The sequence below is a fragment of the Phocoena phocoena genome, chromosome 2 (assembly GCF_963924675.1).
Source record: "Phocoena phocoena chromosome 2, mPhoPho1.1, whole genome shotgun sequence".
NCBI classification, from domain to species: domain Eukaryota; kingdom Metazoa; phylum Chordata; class Mammalia; order Artiodactyla; family Phocoenidae; genus Phocoena; species Phocoena phocoena.
In genome coordinates this window covers 117071280-117086939 of record NC_089220.1, presented here as the reverse complement: position 1 = coordinate 117086939, position 15660 = coordinate 117071280, and the positions used below count along the sequence as shown (strand labels likewise).

General features: G+C 42.7%; 1 protein-coding gene and 2 pseudogenes across 1 annotated transcript in view; all 3 read left to right on the top strand.

Moving 5' to 3' along the window:
- The window catches only part of PTPN9 (protein tyrosine phosphatase non-receptor type 9), a 79028-nt gene that overhangs the window by 18878 nt on the left and 44490 nt on the right, over window positions 1-15660 (top strand). The gene's annotated exons all lie outside the window — the stretch shown is intronic.
- LOC136119352 (protein preY, mitochondrial-like) lies at window positions 5574-5904 on the top strand (annotated as a pseudogene).
- Window positions 5999-6195, top strand: LOC136119357 (phosphatidylinositol N-acetylglucosaminyltransferase subunit Y-like; annotated as a pseudogene).

The following is a 15660-nucleotide window of genomic DNA, read 5'->3' as shown; positions in this document are numbered from 1 at the left end:
TCTCTTTTTTTTTCCTTTTTTATTGAAGTATAATTGACATACAATATTATATTATTTTCAGGGGTACAGCACAGTGATTTGACATTTATATATATTACAGAAACTGAGGAACAGCCAGATGGAAGAGATGCATAGGGCAAGGTATGTGGGAAGGGGTGCAGAACTTCCATGTCCTCTCCAGGCCCAGGTGCGCCACTCTCCCCAGATCTCTGTGTGTTCACCAACCCAGAAGCTCCTTGGTTATCACACTTTCAAAGATTACATGGTTACTTTCTCTTTGAGACCCTTTCAGTTTTTCAACTAGTTTATGTTCTTGGTCTGAATTAAGCCCAGTATAGTAGTTCCCCCATCCTTTTATTTTTTTAGATTATTTATTTATTTACTTATTTAATTGATTTTTGACTGCATCAGGTCTTAGTTGAGGCATGTAGGATCTTCGTTGAGGCATGCAGGATTTTTCGTTGCGGTGCGTGGGCTTCTCTCTAGTTGTGGCGTGCAGGTTTTCTCTTCTATAGTTGTGATGTGCAAGCTCCAGGGCACGTGGGCTCTGTACTTGCGGCGCGGGTTCCAGAGTGCGTGGGCTCTGTAGTTTGCGGCATGCAGGCCCTCTAGTTGAGGCGTGCGAGCTCAGTAGTTGTGGTGCGCAGGCTTTAGTTGCCCTGCGGCATATGGGATCTTAGTTCCCTGAACAGGGATCGAACCCGCTTCCCCCTCATTGTAAGACAGATTTTTTACCACTGGACCACCAGGGAAGTCCCCCCTCATCCTTTTAGAATGAAACTGTCAGCAAGATTTTATTAGATTTTCAATCCCTACCCCCTTTTAAGATAAATTTGATATCCAACTGATGATGAGGTACCTGAAGTTTCCTATCTCTAACATCATCATTACCAGGCCAATTTGGGGATCTGAACCAAGAAACTAATCTATATTCTCCATTATTGAGCAGGCTGAAGTGTACTCCAGCAGCTGTATCTTGTCCATTACTCTCTTTTATCCGCATTCAGAAATTCTTTAGTGTGGTTTATAGATTTCTACTGGGAATATCATTTTGAGACATACTGCCATCCCACTTGCCCCTTTAAGATTTGAATGAGATTTGCCCGTCATTGGCATACGGCATTCACAAATTCATTAAACTCAGATTTTCGTGGATAGGGACCATGTCTTATTTATTTCATAAAAGTCATGAACTTTAACTGATTTTGGATATCTCTATTATAGATGTCTTTTTCAAAAAATAATAAACTTCCTTTATTCCTTTGCTTTTTCTCTTTCCTTCAGTCCTTTTTATTTTATCTTATTTATTCATTTTTTGACTGTGCTGTGTGGCTTGCAGGATCTTAGTTCCCCAACCAGGGATAGAACCCGTCTGTGCCCCCTGCAATGGAAGTGCAGAGACCTAACCACTGGACCACCAGGGAATTCCCTAGATGTCTTCAGTTAAGATATTGGCAACTTAATTTTCAGATATTTTCTTTTGTGGCTTAATAGTTACCTCTCCCATTGCTTTTCTTATGTCATTCCTGATGTTCTATCCCAGTTTTATCTGGGAATTTTTCTCTCTTTATTTTCAATTTTAAGCTCTCATAATCAGATTGGCAAGTATTCAGACAAACATGTTCTTCCTACTCCCTGTCAACAACACTCTTTTAGCAGGCTGAGAGCCCATCATCATTCATATATTTACTCATCAGTATGGCGCCATATGCTGTGCTTTGTGCTGAGTATGCATTTGTGAGCATGGAAGACTTGGCCCTTGCACCTCCCTAAACTTATAGGCTAATGGGAGCAGGTAGACAATAACATAAGCTTTTATAACACTGTGTGGCTGGGTGGAAGACAGTAAAAACTTCCGGATGAAGAAGTGGGATTTAGACTGACATCTAAAGGGCGAATAGGAGTAAGCCAGGGTTGGGAGGAAGGGAAGGAGAAGAATGTTCCAGCAGGATCTGGAAGGTCAACTCCAATTTATTGACAGTCATAAACATTCCTTCTTTCTTTCTGAAGTCTCAGCCATCAGTTGGAAGCAGAGAGAAAAATTGTTACTAAAGGCCTCCCCCACCCCTAGGTTCTCCAAATCCTTTAGATTTTTTTTCCCTAGAAAGACTTTCCAGGGTTCTTCTGGTTGTGTGGTTCACCCCCTTATTAACCAGCTGGAAAGGGTAGCAGCTGGCAAGCTGCCTTTGGGTTCTTCCTTATAGGGAGTGACCAATTATGCACCCTCCCCCGCCACTCCCCCCAACCCCTGTCTCCTTCTGGGAAGCTGGATGACTTTGCACTTGCTGATGGTGAGGAGCTTCCTGTTTATTCTCCAGATTTCTGTTTTTTTCTATGTTTCTATTCTGTGTTATATTCTGCCCCTCAACCTCTTGACATGAATTTTCTCCTGTGACAATTTAGAAATGTTTACTTCCTTATTTTCTTGTTGAATTATTTCCTCCATTGTCTCTGGGAGTTCTTCATCCTCTTTGATAACCTTGGTCTGGAGAGTGGTATTTAAGCCTGAGAATAGAGATGGCAGCTTATGTTTAGTAAACATGCTGTTGGCAAAAAACCTCCAGCAGGAAAGCGAGTGTGGCACAATTGCCACACTCCAAGGGCCTTGGAGCATCCCCTGTTTAGTGCTAAAGCTCCTAAAAGCAGCTATAATCCTTTACCCCTTTGTAGAGCTCCCTAACTCATTATCTTTGGTCTTGATAGGAAGACTATAGAGTATCAACAAACTCATCATTTGGTGGCAGAGTTTAAAGTACCCGCCACCCCCGTCACGTGGCTTGTGGGATCTTAGTTCCCCGACCAGGGATTGAACCTGGGCCCCAGCAGTGAAAGCACTGAGTCCTAGCCACTGGACCGCCAAGGAATTCCCTAAAGTACTTTTTTAAACATTATGTTTAGATGTCCTTATTATATATATATTTTAGTTAAAGACTATATAAAATTGGTACATTTTATTTTGGGGGTGGATAATGTAGTCACATGATTTAAACTTAAAAAGGTACAGAGGAGAATTTGGTAAATATTCTCCTTCTTGCCATGTCTCTCAGCCACCTAGTTCTCTGAGACAACCAACATTACCAGTTTCTTGTATATCCTTCCAGAGTAATTTTGTGCATAGACAAAGACACGACTTAGTATATATGTCATAATATATATGTCAGATAACATATCTGCTGATGAGATGAATGATGTGTATCCTGTATTTCTCAAGGCCATTTAGTGAGTGGGAAGACTGGAATTTGAAAAGTTTTGAATTCAAACCTCAAAACCTCAGCTATGCCATTTATTAGTTGAGTGACCTTGGGCAGTTTGCTTAGACTCTGTATGCTTTGATTTCTTTATGTGGTTAATAATACTCAGTGTGCCAAGGCTGTTGAGTATGATGTATGTACAGTTCTTCCTCTGGTGCATGTCAAAATGCTTCACAAATGGTTGCTACCTTTGCTGTTTCTTGCTGGACCACACTCTTTGGCCTGTGTGAACTGGGAGGGGCAAAGTCTTGCTCTAAAAAATGAATGGATTGAATTGCCTTTACTGTAATATGTGATCAATGCTCTCTACTTATGAAGGGAACCATGAGCCAAGGGAGATAGAAATAGCACTTTGAAAAGAATAGAACATTTTTTGCTCCCCAGGTATTGGAGAACAGCTATTCCTGGTCTGGGGTCTTCACACTTGGCTGGTGGAGTGCTGATAAACCCTAGGACTTCACTTCCCCTGGTAGGAAGTTATTAACACTGAGGAGCTTTTCATGTTTAATGGCTGAATTAGCTTCCGGCCCTTCAGTTGCTTGAAGCTTTGGACTCTTATGGGAAGCTTCACTTGGTCAGTCCTATTTTGGGTTTCCTGCTATTCAGTTCCCATTGTGATGTTAATCCTTTAATAGCAGTTAGCTTTCATTCTTTTTGGTTCTTGCACAATGCTTGATGTAATAGATGGAAGAGTCAGAACCAGTCCCATGTGGTTTCATCAGGAGGATGGTGTTAAGCCTTCCTTCATGGTTATCTGGACTCAGCATTCTTTTAAAAATTATTATTTATTCTTTTTTATTTTTGGCTGCGTTGGGTTTTCCTTGCTGCGCACGGGCTATTCTCTGGTTGTAGCCTGTGGAGGCAACTCTTCCTTGAGGGCTTCTCATTGCGGCGGCTTCTCTTTTTGTGGAGCACAGGCTCTAGGCGCATGGGCTTCAGTAGTTGTGGCACGTGGGCTCAGTAGTTGTGGTTTGTAGGCTCTAGAGCACAGGCTCAGTAGTTGTGGCACATGGGCCCAGTTGTTCCACAGTAAGTGGGATCTTCCCGGACTAGGGATTGAACCTGTGTCCCCTGCACTGGCAGGCTGATTCTTAATCACTGCGCCATCAGGGAAGGTCCCTAGTTTGCTCATTTTTAAACAAAATCATAATGGGTGTTGAATTTTACTCAGTGCATTTTCAGCATCTGTTGAGACGGTTATATACGTTTTCTTCTTTAGTATCTGGTAATATAGAAAATTGTGTTGGTAGATGTCCCTAGGTTAAACTGTCTTTTCATTCCTAGGATAAGCCCTCTTTGGTTATGATGTATTTGTCCTCTGTTAAACTACTCTTTCTACAACATCAGAGTTATCTGGGCCATGAAGGTTTAATAGAATATGGCATAAAAACCATCTGAGCCTGTAGGTATTTTTTTTGTGTGTGTGTAGGGGATATTTGACAACTCTTGTTTTTTCATTCACATTTCTTTGATGCTCAGTGGTCACTAGTACTTCTAAAAGTGAATCTTAAAAGTTCCTTGGTTTTTCCTCCTCTGCCCTCTAAATGTTAATGTTCTTTAGAGTTCTGTTGTTCATTATTCATTCATACATATTTATTAGATATTATTAGAGATATTTATTAATGCCAGGCACAGTGCTAGGAACTTCCCTCCCTGCTGCTAGATTTTTTCCTTTTAGTCTGGCTTCCCCACTGCTGGCAGAGTCATTTTTAGCTGGGAGAGGAAGACTAAATGTATTTCATACCTTCTCTTAAAAATCTCTGTTAAGGGACTTCCCTGGTGGTGCAGTGGTTAAGAATCTGCCTGCCAGTGCAGGGGACATGGGTTTGAGCCCTGGTCCGGGAAGATCCCACATGCCGCGGAGCATCTAAGCCCGTGTGCCACAACTACTGAGCCCACGCGCTGCACTACTGAAGCCTACGTGCCTAGAGCCTGTGCTCCGCAACAAAGGGATGCCACCGCAATGAGAAGACCCTGTACCGCAACGAAGAGTAGCCCCTGCTCGGTGCAACTAGAGAAAGCCTGCGTGCAGAAACGAAGACCCAACACAGCCAGAAAAAAAGTCTCTGTTGAGTCCTTCATGTGTATAGGATCATGGGCCTTTCCTGTGTGGCTCAGCCTCCATGTCAGCTCATATCCCACCATTCTCTGTCATATACACTGGACACACTGGCTACACTGTATCCCCCAGTAATCCCTGTGCTTTCATGACTCTGCCTTTACACATTTTGTTTTCTCTAAAGAGAATTCTTGTCTCTTCCTGGCAAATTTCTATTCATCCTTCAAGGCACTCTTTTAAAAAGATTTGTTGTTGGCCAGAACATGCTGAGCGGAGTGTGCGGCCGGCTCGCCTCAGCGCTGTGGGGGACACGTACACAGCCGTCCGCGATCGCCCAGAGGTATCTGCACATGTTGTCCACAGACAAGAGCGAGAGGACGAGGAAACCTCCCTGCGCCTTCGACCCAGCGCTGCTGGAGATCCTGGTGTGCCCGTTCGCCAAGAAGCTGCTCAGATATGAAGCATTGACAAATGACTTGATTAACGAAGTTAGGAATAGCCTATCCAATTATTGATGGGATTCCTAATAGGATACCACAGGCAGCCAGGATGACACATCAAAATAAGAAGCAAGAAGAAATGGAGCAGCATTAGATCATACTTAAAAGTAACAACACACACAACTAAATTTTCTAAATACCATCCACCTTTTAAAAAGTCAGTGACGGGTAATAAGTGGAGGAAAAGAATGTTTCTGTCTCTTCCTATGTTGACTGTCCTTATTCCATTGGTCTCTTTAGCAGGACTGTTATACTCATCCTCTGTGGAAAAAAACTTCCCACAGGGCTGCACTAACACAGCCAGCCTGTGCTTTTGCCGATTACCATACCCGTTTATGTGTTCTTCCACCTTTGGATGGGTATTAAACTCTTCAGGCATAATTAATACAACCAGAGCCAAGATGGTATAGCCTAATGATATGCTTGGGTGTCTGTCTCTGAAAGCTCAACTACATGGAAATACTGGAAACCCACTTAATTTGCAAGAAAGATGCTTTGCCTAGCTTCTGTCAGAGGTTTAGGACTATAGGAGGCTTAAGCTGCAGAGGCTTCTTTACTGTACTTTGGTCTTCCCTTGGTTTTTGAAGGTTCTCATTTATACCTGGGGTATCAGAAGAAACATTTCAACAAAGTGTCTTGTTGGAAGTTAATAGCCCCAGACATCATCTGATGACTTTATTTCTTATCCCATTCATAATTAAAAGTTACAAATTTGAAATTTTATATGTTTATTTTACATTCAAAGTCTGGTAAAGTCACATGTTAAGGATGACTGAAGTAATTCTAGAGGAGCTCTGTTGGAGTAGTTGTAGAGAAATGCATTTGAACTAATGTGGTATAAAACTGTAATAAAATGGAAATTTCATGTATTTGCCAAAAAAAAAAAGATTTGTTTTTAATTCTCTTAGAGAGTTTGAATCCCATAGTACTCTGTTCATAGATCTGTCTTAGAACTTATCAAATTATATGATGCTGATCCATTTATACATGTCTGCATGTTTAAATGACTGTAACCTGCTTAGAATGGGTCTTTCTCTCTCTAAATTATGTCTCCTCAACAGCTACTGTACTGCTTAGCATAGAGTAGGCCCTCAGCAAATACTTGTGAATGCTTGACTGACTACATGAGTGGATGCCTGAAAGAGCTCTGCTGTGCTCTTGCCTTGAAGGGGGATACTACTGCTACTAGTCATGGAAGGTTGCCAGAGAGGAAACAAGTCTCTGCACTAAAACAATGTCTACTTGAATAGTCCCTCTTTCTTCTTCCCTTCCCCCAAGATGCGTGTGTGTGTGTGTGTGTGTGTGTGTGTGGGGTGATTGTGGGGACATAAACTTAGAAAAGTATATATCTATTAGTATTTTTCTGTTGACTTTAACTTTTAAATTATTATTATTATTTTTTAATTAATTAATTTATTTATTTTTGGCTGTGTTGGGTCTTCGTTGCTGTGCACGGGCTTTCTGTAGTTGCGGCAAGCGGGAGCTACTCTTCATTGCGATGCATGGGCTTCTCATTGCAGTGGCTTCTCTTGTTGCGGAGCACGGGCTCTAGGTGTGCCGGCTTCAGTAGTTGTGGCTCGTGGGCTCTAGAGCGCAGGCTTAGTAGTTGTGGCGCGTTGGCTTAGTTGCTCTGCGGCATGTGGGATCTTCCCAGACCAGGGCTCGAACCTGTGTTCCCTGCACTGGCAGGCGGATTCTTAACCACTGCGCCACCAGGGAAGTCCACTTTTAAATGATTAAAACATGAAAACAGCTGTAGGGTGATGGGATTTTGGTTGACCTTTTCCTTTTTTTTTTTAAATTAAACAAACATTTTAAAATATAGTAATAAGTCAATAAGGGAACTGAACCAGATTCAGGATTGAAATCATGCAGTCTTTTTTTAAAAAACATTTATTTATTTATTTGGCTGCGTCGGGTCTTAGTTGCAGCATGTGGGATCTTCATTGCAGCATGCAGGATGTTTCGTTGTGACACATGGGCTTCTCTCTAGTTGTGGTGCGTGGGCTCAGTACTTGCAGTGCGTGGGCTTAGTTGCCCCAAGGCATGTGGGATCTTAGTTCGCCGACCAGGGATCGAACCCACATCCCCTGCATGGGAAGGCGGATTCTTAATCACTGGACCACCAGGGAAGTCCTGAAATAATGCAGTCTTCCATGAAGATATCAAAGCCATATTTTTCACCTCAACCTCCAACATTTCACGTAGGTTAAGGATGTCCCTCAAGCATCTCTAAGCCCTCCGTCCCCCAGCTTCTAACTCATGGCGTTCTGCATGGTGACCTGTGCAGGACCACCAATGCTTATACACAGTGGATCACCTTAGACTCTCAGGAGGCCTGGCCCAGCCTGCAGAGACTGACGGCAGCCCACCCTCAGCCGTTCAGTCCTAGAGGCACCCGCTGGCTGACAGCTTCCTTTTTTTTTTTTTTTTTACAGATTTTCTTACATTATTTCATAACAGAAGTTATGAAATAAAATCAGAAAGTTTTTCTTAAAACTTTTTCCTTCCAAGATGCAGTAAAACCCTATTTAAGAAAGCACTGGGGACTTCCCTGGTGGCGCAGTGGTTAAGAATCCACCTGCCAATGCAGGGGACATGAGTTCGAGCCCTGGTCTGGAAAGATCCCACACATCGAAGAGCAACTAAGTCCGTGTGCCATGACTACTGAGCCTGCGCTCTAGAGCCTGCAAGCCACAACTACTGAAGCCCACACGCCTAGAGCCCATGCGCCATGACTACTGAGGCTGCGCTCTAGAGCCTGCAAGCCACAACTACTGAAGCCCACACACCTAGAGCCTGTGTTCTGCAACAAGAGAAGCCACCACAATGAGAAGCCTGTGCACCTCAACGAAGAGTATCCCCTGCTCGCCGCAACTAGAGAAAGCCCACGCGCAGCAACGAAGACCCAATGCGGCCAAAAATAATTAATTAATTAAAAAAAAAAAGAAAGCACTGGCTCTTACATGTAAGGCTTACATATGTTGGGTTCTATTATCAATGAAACATTAATTCATTTAAACTTCAGCGTTCCTATGAGCAGGGTACTCATCACTTTTAACAGATAAGGAAACAGCACAGAGCTAGTAAGTTGTAGAGCTGGGATCAAGCAGAGTGGTTACTCCAGCAGTTAGAAGTGCTGAATTTAATATTGCTGCACCTCTAGCTTCATTTAAAGTTTGGGTGCCCAAACAGCACCACTGTTATAGTGATTTGAATTAGTAGCAGAGTTACTAAGGTTTAAGGGTGGCAGTCTTGGGGGAGAATACTTTGCTAGGGACTCAGTACTTCAAAATTGATTTGTCAAATTTACTCCCAAACCTTCCCCTCCCCTTTTTTCTGACTACAAAAGTAACGCATGTTTATTGTAAGGAAAAACTGGGGAAATACAGGAAAACACCAAGATTTCAGAGTGTTCATCTTAACACTTGGTGGTAATAACTACTGCAAACATTTTCATATTTTTATGTATTCAGACTTTAAGAAATGAAAATGAGATTCTGTTGTTACGTATTTGTTAATGATCTGTGTTAATGTTTAATGAGCATTTTTTCATCTTAATGTTACATTCTGTGTACTACCATTGTTTCACCAATTTATATTTTGAGGTGATTTGTACTGTTTTGTTAATTATCCTTATTGATGAAAATGTTCACAGATCTAGGTTATTTTTCTGGGAGTGGCACTGCGGGGTCAAAGATCCTATGCTGTTTTTTATAGTCTTTAAGTGACTGCTTGAGTGCCTTTGCTGAACCCTCACCAACACTAGGTAGTAGCATTGAGCGGGGTGGGAGGGAACCTTGGCTGGTTTTGGTTACATTTCCATGATTACTAATGAGGTTGAATATTTTCTGTAACTTTATTGGCCAGTTGAGTTTCTTTGAAGAATTGCTTATCCATCCTTTACTTGTTATTAATTATTCATTCAAGTATTTTTGCTGAGTGCCAAGCACTGTTGTAAACCTCAGATATAAGGCAATAAAATAATAATAAAAGAAAAAGAAAGCAAGTACTGGCTCTTTTATTTATTTATTATTTATTTTAGGCTGCATCGGGTCTTAGTTGTGGCACGCGGGATCTTCTTTGAGGCACCCGCGTGCCATTTTTTGTTGTGGTGCTTGGGCTCTTTGTTGTGGTGCGTGGGCTTCTCTCTAGTTGTGGCCTGTAGGTTTTCTTTTCTCTAGTTGTGGCCCACAGTTTCCAGAGCACGAGGGCTCTATAATTTGCAGCACGTGGGCTCTAGTTGAGGCACGCGAGTTCAGTAGTTGTGATATGTGGGCTTTAGTTGTCCCCCTGGTGTGTGGGATCTTAGTTCCCTAACCAGGGATCGAACCCGTGTCCCCTGCATTGGAAGGCGGATTCTTTACCACTGGACCACCAGGAAAGTCCCAGCACTGGCTCTTTTTTTTTTAAATTTTATTTATTTTATTTTTGGCTGCGCTGGATCTTTGTTGCTGTGTATGGGCTTTCTCCAGTTGCGGCGATCGGGGGCTACTCTTTGTTGCGGTGTGCAGGCTTCTCATTGTGGTGGCTTCTCTTGTTGAGGAGCATGGGCTCTAGGCACGCAGGCTCAGTAGTTGTGGCGCACGGGCTTAGTTGCTCTGTGGCATGTGGGATCTTCCCAGACCAGGGCTTGAACCCATGTCCCCTCCATTGGCAGGTGGATTCTTAACCACTGCACCACCAAGAAAGCCCCTGGCTCTTTTTAAAATTAATTAAAAAATAATTTTATTTTTGGCTGTGTTGGGTCTTCATTGCTGCACACAGGCTTTCTCTAGTTGTGGGGAGCGGGGGCTACTCTTCATTGCAGTGCGTGGGCTTCTCATCGTGGTGGCTTCTCTTGTTGCGGAGCATGGGCTCTAGGCACGCGGGCTTCAGTAGTTGCGGCACATGCAGGCTCTGTAGTTGTGGCTCGCAGGCTCCAGAGCGCAGGCTCAGTAGTTGTGGCACACGGGCTTAGTTGCTCTGCAGCATGGGAGATTCTCCTGGACCAGGGATCGAACCTGTGTCCCCTGCATTGGCAGGCAGATTCTTAACCACTGTAACCACCAGGGAAGTCCCAAGAGCGTAGTTTTTAGGTTGAAAATTCAGCAAACTTCACCTTGCTGCATTATAGCAAGCTAGTGTATTTTAGCTCAGATTCTGTTTCCTGGCAGATTGATGTGGACTAAAGGGATTACTAGACATTACAAGAAAATTCACAATGAAGGAAAGGTGGGAAAACAGGCATAAGAGGAAGGTAATTTATTAATGCATCTGTCACTGAAATTAATGGGGAAATGGCATATTTGCTGAAATACAGAGGTAACCTCACATTTGTTAAAAGGCAGACACTGAGTCTTATATTGAATCACTTTCCTTATTTAGGTATTCAGTGCAGGGTGACTGACTGCATTTTTTTGCATGGTGTTTGTCCTGAGCAAAATTGTTCCTGTATTATGATGAGAAATACTCTCAAGTCAGTTTGATGCTGTTAAAAAGGATTAGTGCTCAGGATGGCAGTGTTAATCTCCAGAGCTGCCAGTGTAGGGACAAAAGCATTGAGAGTTGGGAGCAAGGGTATAAATACTTCTTTTTTTGTTTTGTTTTGTTTTTACATCTTTATTGGAGTATAATTGCTTTACAATGGTGTGTTAGTTTCTGCTTTATAACAAAGTGAATCAGTTATACATATACATATGTTCCCATATCTCTTCCCTCTTGCATCTCCCTCCCTCCCACCCTGCCTATCCCACCCCTCCAGGTGGTCACAAAGCACCAAGCTGATCTCCCTGTGCTATGGGGTATAAATACTTCTGGACCTAGCTTTTCCTATGTTGCCACAGAGCCCTGAATGAGGATAAGTTGATCCTTTAGAGACTTTTGTATTACAGTTTAACACATATTGGAAGTTTCTAATTTAAATTTATGCTTTTGGATAAAATGGATTAGAGAGATTGAATTGCTACAGGCTAAAGAGAAACAACAAAGGTCACTTGATTTTGAGGAGCTCTCTGTTGAAAGAAGTTTTAGTGTGAAATGACTGGAGTTAAGAAAAAAAGAGAATGGGCTTCCCTGGTGGCGCAGTGGTTAAGAATCCATCTGCCAATTCAGGGGACATGGGTTCGAGCCCTGGCCCAGGAAGATCCCACATGCTGTGGAGCAACAAAGCCTGTGCGCCACAACTACTGAGCCTGTGCTCTAGAGCCCGCGAGCCACAACTACTGAAGCCTGTGCGCCTAGAGCCTGTGCTCGGCAACAAGAGAAGCCACTGCAATGAGAAGCCCACGCAGCTCAACAAAGAGTAGCCACCTCTCACTGCAACTAGAGAAAGCCCGCGAACAGCAACGAAGACCCAATGCAGCCAAAAATAAATAAATAAAATAAATTTAAAAAAAAAAAAAAAGAAGAAAGAATGAACATCCATTCAGAGACTGCCTACCAAGTGCCAGGTAGTGTGGTGAATGCTTCTTATCTGTTGTCTTGTTCAAGCCTTATCTTTTCATGAAGAAATAGAGGCTCAGAGAGGTTAAGTGACTTGCCCAGATCATACAGGAGTGAGTGAGAGGGTGGGTTCTTTCTGACTCCCAAACCCACTACACTGCTAGACTTGTTTCTTGGTGGTTAGATGGCTGACATCCCAGGACTTTATTTCAAGGGTAGGTTTCACTCTTGCCCACATTGTCTTGGAATACAGGATTTTAGGTACTAACTGTGGAACCAAGGGTGCCAGCCCATTCTTCTGGACCTTTTGGGTTGCTAGCCCCTTGCCTAGAGTTCATCTGAAAATTATAGCTGCTCTTGGGAGCTTAATATAGCATGAAGACTATGTTGTTGGTTTTATTCTCTCCTATACCATACAACACCAGTAGATAGTGTCCAGGGTATAATCACTTAACTGACAGATTTCTCAGCCATTTTATAGTGGTTCTCTGGTTTCTTAGTCAAGAAACTTGTTTTTATCAATTTAAACATGATTGTGGGAGAAGTATGTAATTACGGTAAGCTTTGACTATGCTGTAACAAATCTTACCCATACCTAACAAGCTGGTTGAGGAGGGTTGTAAGTGATAATGTTAGTTTTTCTGTACATCAGTTCAGACCTTTTCCCAAAGGAAGACCAAAGCTGTTTGAACTGTGACCACGCCTTTGTTGCCAGGTGTGAACAACTTGTGATTATTCATAAGCCTAGATAGCTTCAAATCATTCACCTTGATCTGAAGTATTTTGTAAGCTGTGACTTAACCATTTGGCTCATTCTTTCTTTCACCAGGAAATACACTGAAGATTAATTTCAGGAATTTCAGTGATCCCTTCTGAAGAGTGTATCGCTCATTAAAATATCTGGGGCTTGTTTTTCTGGTAACAAACAGAACCACAAATTGGTCTGTACTTTGTGGCTGTGCCAAACCCTTGTGCAGACGGAGGGAGGGACCTGATGAACTGTTTAGAGAGGGGCTGTGGAAGATGAGACCATCTTTCTAGCTTGTCTAAGAGGTTCATCTCTTTGACCGGAGGAATGGGCATGCAGGAGAGAGAGAATGAGGCTGAACATAGCAGGCGATGTATGAGTGTATTTGTATCCGTAAATATCACATCACTGTTTATAGTACACTGGACTCTCTTCATGCAAGGCCTAGTCCTGCCAAATCTGGAGGAATTGTTCCCATGCTTAAAGCCAAGAACAACATCCTGACCAGCGGGGGACAGAGGTCAGCTGAAGGCAGCAGCTCTTGGGAGCTACAGGACATTAAGAACCTTGAAGGAACTGAGTTTAATGAGAAGGAAGCCAATATGTACCTGGAAGGAAGTGTGTGAAACCTGTGTGTCTCTTGTTGGGGTGTGGCTTATTTATGAGAAATGAAAAATCATCTTAATAGTTGGATTTCATATCACCTCCTGGTCATTTAACTATATTTCCCCCTCCCACCTGCATATTGTTTTGTCTTTTGATTGTTTTTATTAGAAAAAGAGGGAAAAGATATTCTGTTATTCTGGTGTTTTACTCTACAGGCAGCTTCAGAGATGCCCAGGAGAGAGCTGGCTTAAGAAGATGATATGTTAATTAAACAAATAGCCTTTACAAAATCTCCTAGGACCTTCCGGACTTGCCGCACTTTTGTTTCTGGGATCTTTCTGTGCCGGCTTCTTTTCCCTTCCGTCTTTCCTCATTCTGATGCTGGCCACTCACCCCACAGAGGCAACTCCAACTGTTTTCTGGTGGAGCATTCTAAGTTTGTCCTGTTGTCTTCTCTGGGACTCATTTCTCTGGTCTGACTGTAACTGGTTCTGGGCCAAAGTGATCGTCTGAAAGCTTTTCTTCATAGCCTTTATTTCTTGGCTCTCTTTATGCACTTTGCCTGATTAGTTTTGCTGGTTCTCTCCTTTTCCAGTTGATGTGAGGTATGTTGCCTCAGTTGGAGGGTTCTAAAGCTCAGGTGCAGCCCCAAGCCTCTTAGATTTTACCCTGGTTTGTAAAGTGCCTTTATCCTTTCCTAGAAATTGGGGGAATGAATCAGGTGCTCTGTTATATGAGGTATTGCTGACTCTCCTGGGATTCTAGTTTGCTAGTTATTTAAACACATATGTAGCAATTTGGATTGTATTTGCAAGGTAGGACTTGTTGCTAAGACTCTGAAGTAGGTCATTCCTGTTACCCTTTCTCCCCTGTTTTTTTTTTTTTTTTTTTTGCCACACCATGTGGCATGTGGAACTTCCCAGACCAGGGATCAAACCCATGCCCCCTGCAGTGGAAGCGTGGAGTCTTAACCAGTGGACCACCAGGGAAGTCCTCTCTCCTGTTTTTGAATTGAAAAATTAGAGACTGGGACTTCCCTGGTGGTTCAGTGGGTAAGACTCCCTGCTCCCAATACAGGGGGCCTGGGTTCAATCCCTGGTCGGGGAACTAGATCCCGCATGCATGCCGCAACTAAGAGTTTGCATGCCACAACTAAGAGTTCGTGTGCTGCAACTGAGAAGCCCCCATGCCACAACTAAAAAAAGATCCCACATGCCACAACTAAAAAAAGATCCCACATACCGCAACGAAAAAAGATCCCGTGTACTGCAACTAAGACCCAGTGCAGCCAAAATAAATAAATAAACAAATATTTTTAAAAAGTAAAGAAAAATTAGAGACCACGGTCACATAGTAGGTTGATCTTACACCTCTTGAAACAAACCTCATTTTGTATTCCTTATATGTAGCACAGATATTAACAAATAGTTAAATACACAATAGTTTATCTTTAAAAAAATATTTATTTATTTTGGCTGCGCCGGATCTTCATTGCGACAGGCGGGATCTTCATTGCGGCATGTGGACTCTTAGTTGTGGCATACACGTGGGATCTAGTTCTCTGACCAGGGATCGAACCCAGGCCCTCTGCATTGGGAACGCAGAGTCTTACTGACTGGACCACCAGGGAAGTCCCCACAATAGTTTAATAAATACATCTTAACTGAGGGGTTGGTTGGTTGATCAATTAAATTTCAGAATTCTCATCAAGTTGATCACATTTTGGACCAGTAAGTGAGAAACGTTTCTGATTGGAAGGGAAGAAAGAGCCGTGCAGAAAACGTTTAGCAATTTAGAAAATGCATGCCAAAAAAATCCTATTCTAAAATGAAGAAACAGAAGGGTGGTTTGGCTAGAGCGGAGACTGGTTAAAATGTAAGGAGAAATAGGGTGAGAGAGGATAAAAGAGCATGGATTAATCAAGAGATACGAATAATTATGGAAATAGGCATCTTGTCAGCTTGGGATTAAACAGTAAAAATGAAAATTCCCACTCCTCCCCCAGTAGTAGGTTCTCTACCCTCACACCCCTCTCCCAAACCACTATCCAGAGGAGCTGTTAATGACCCTCTG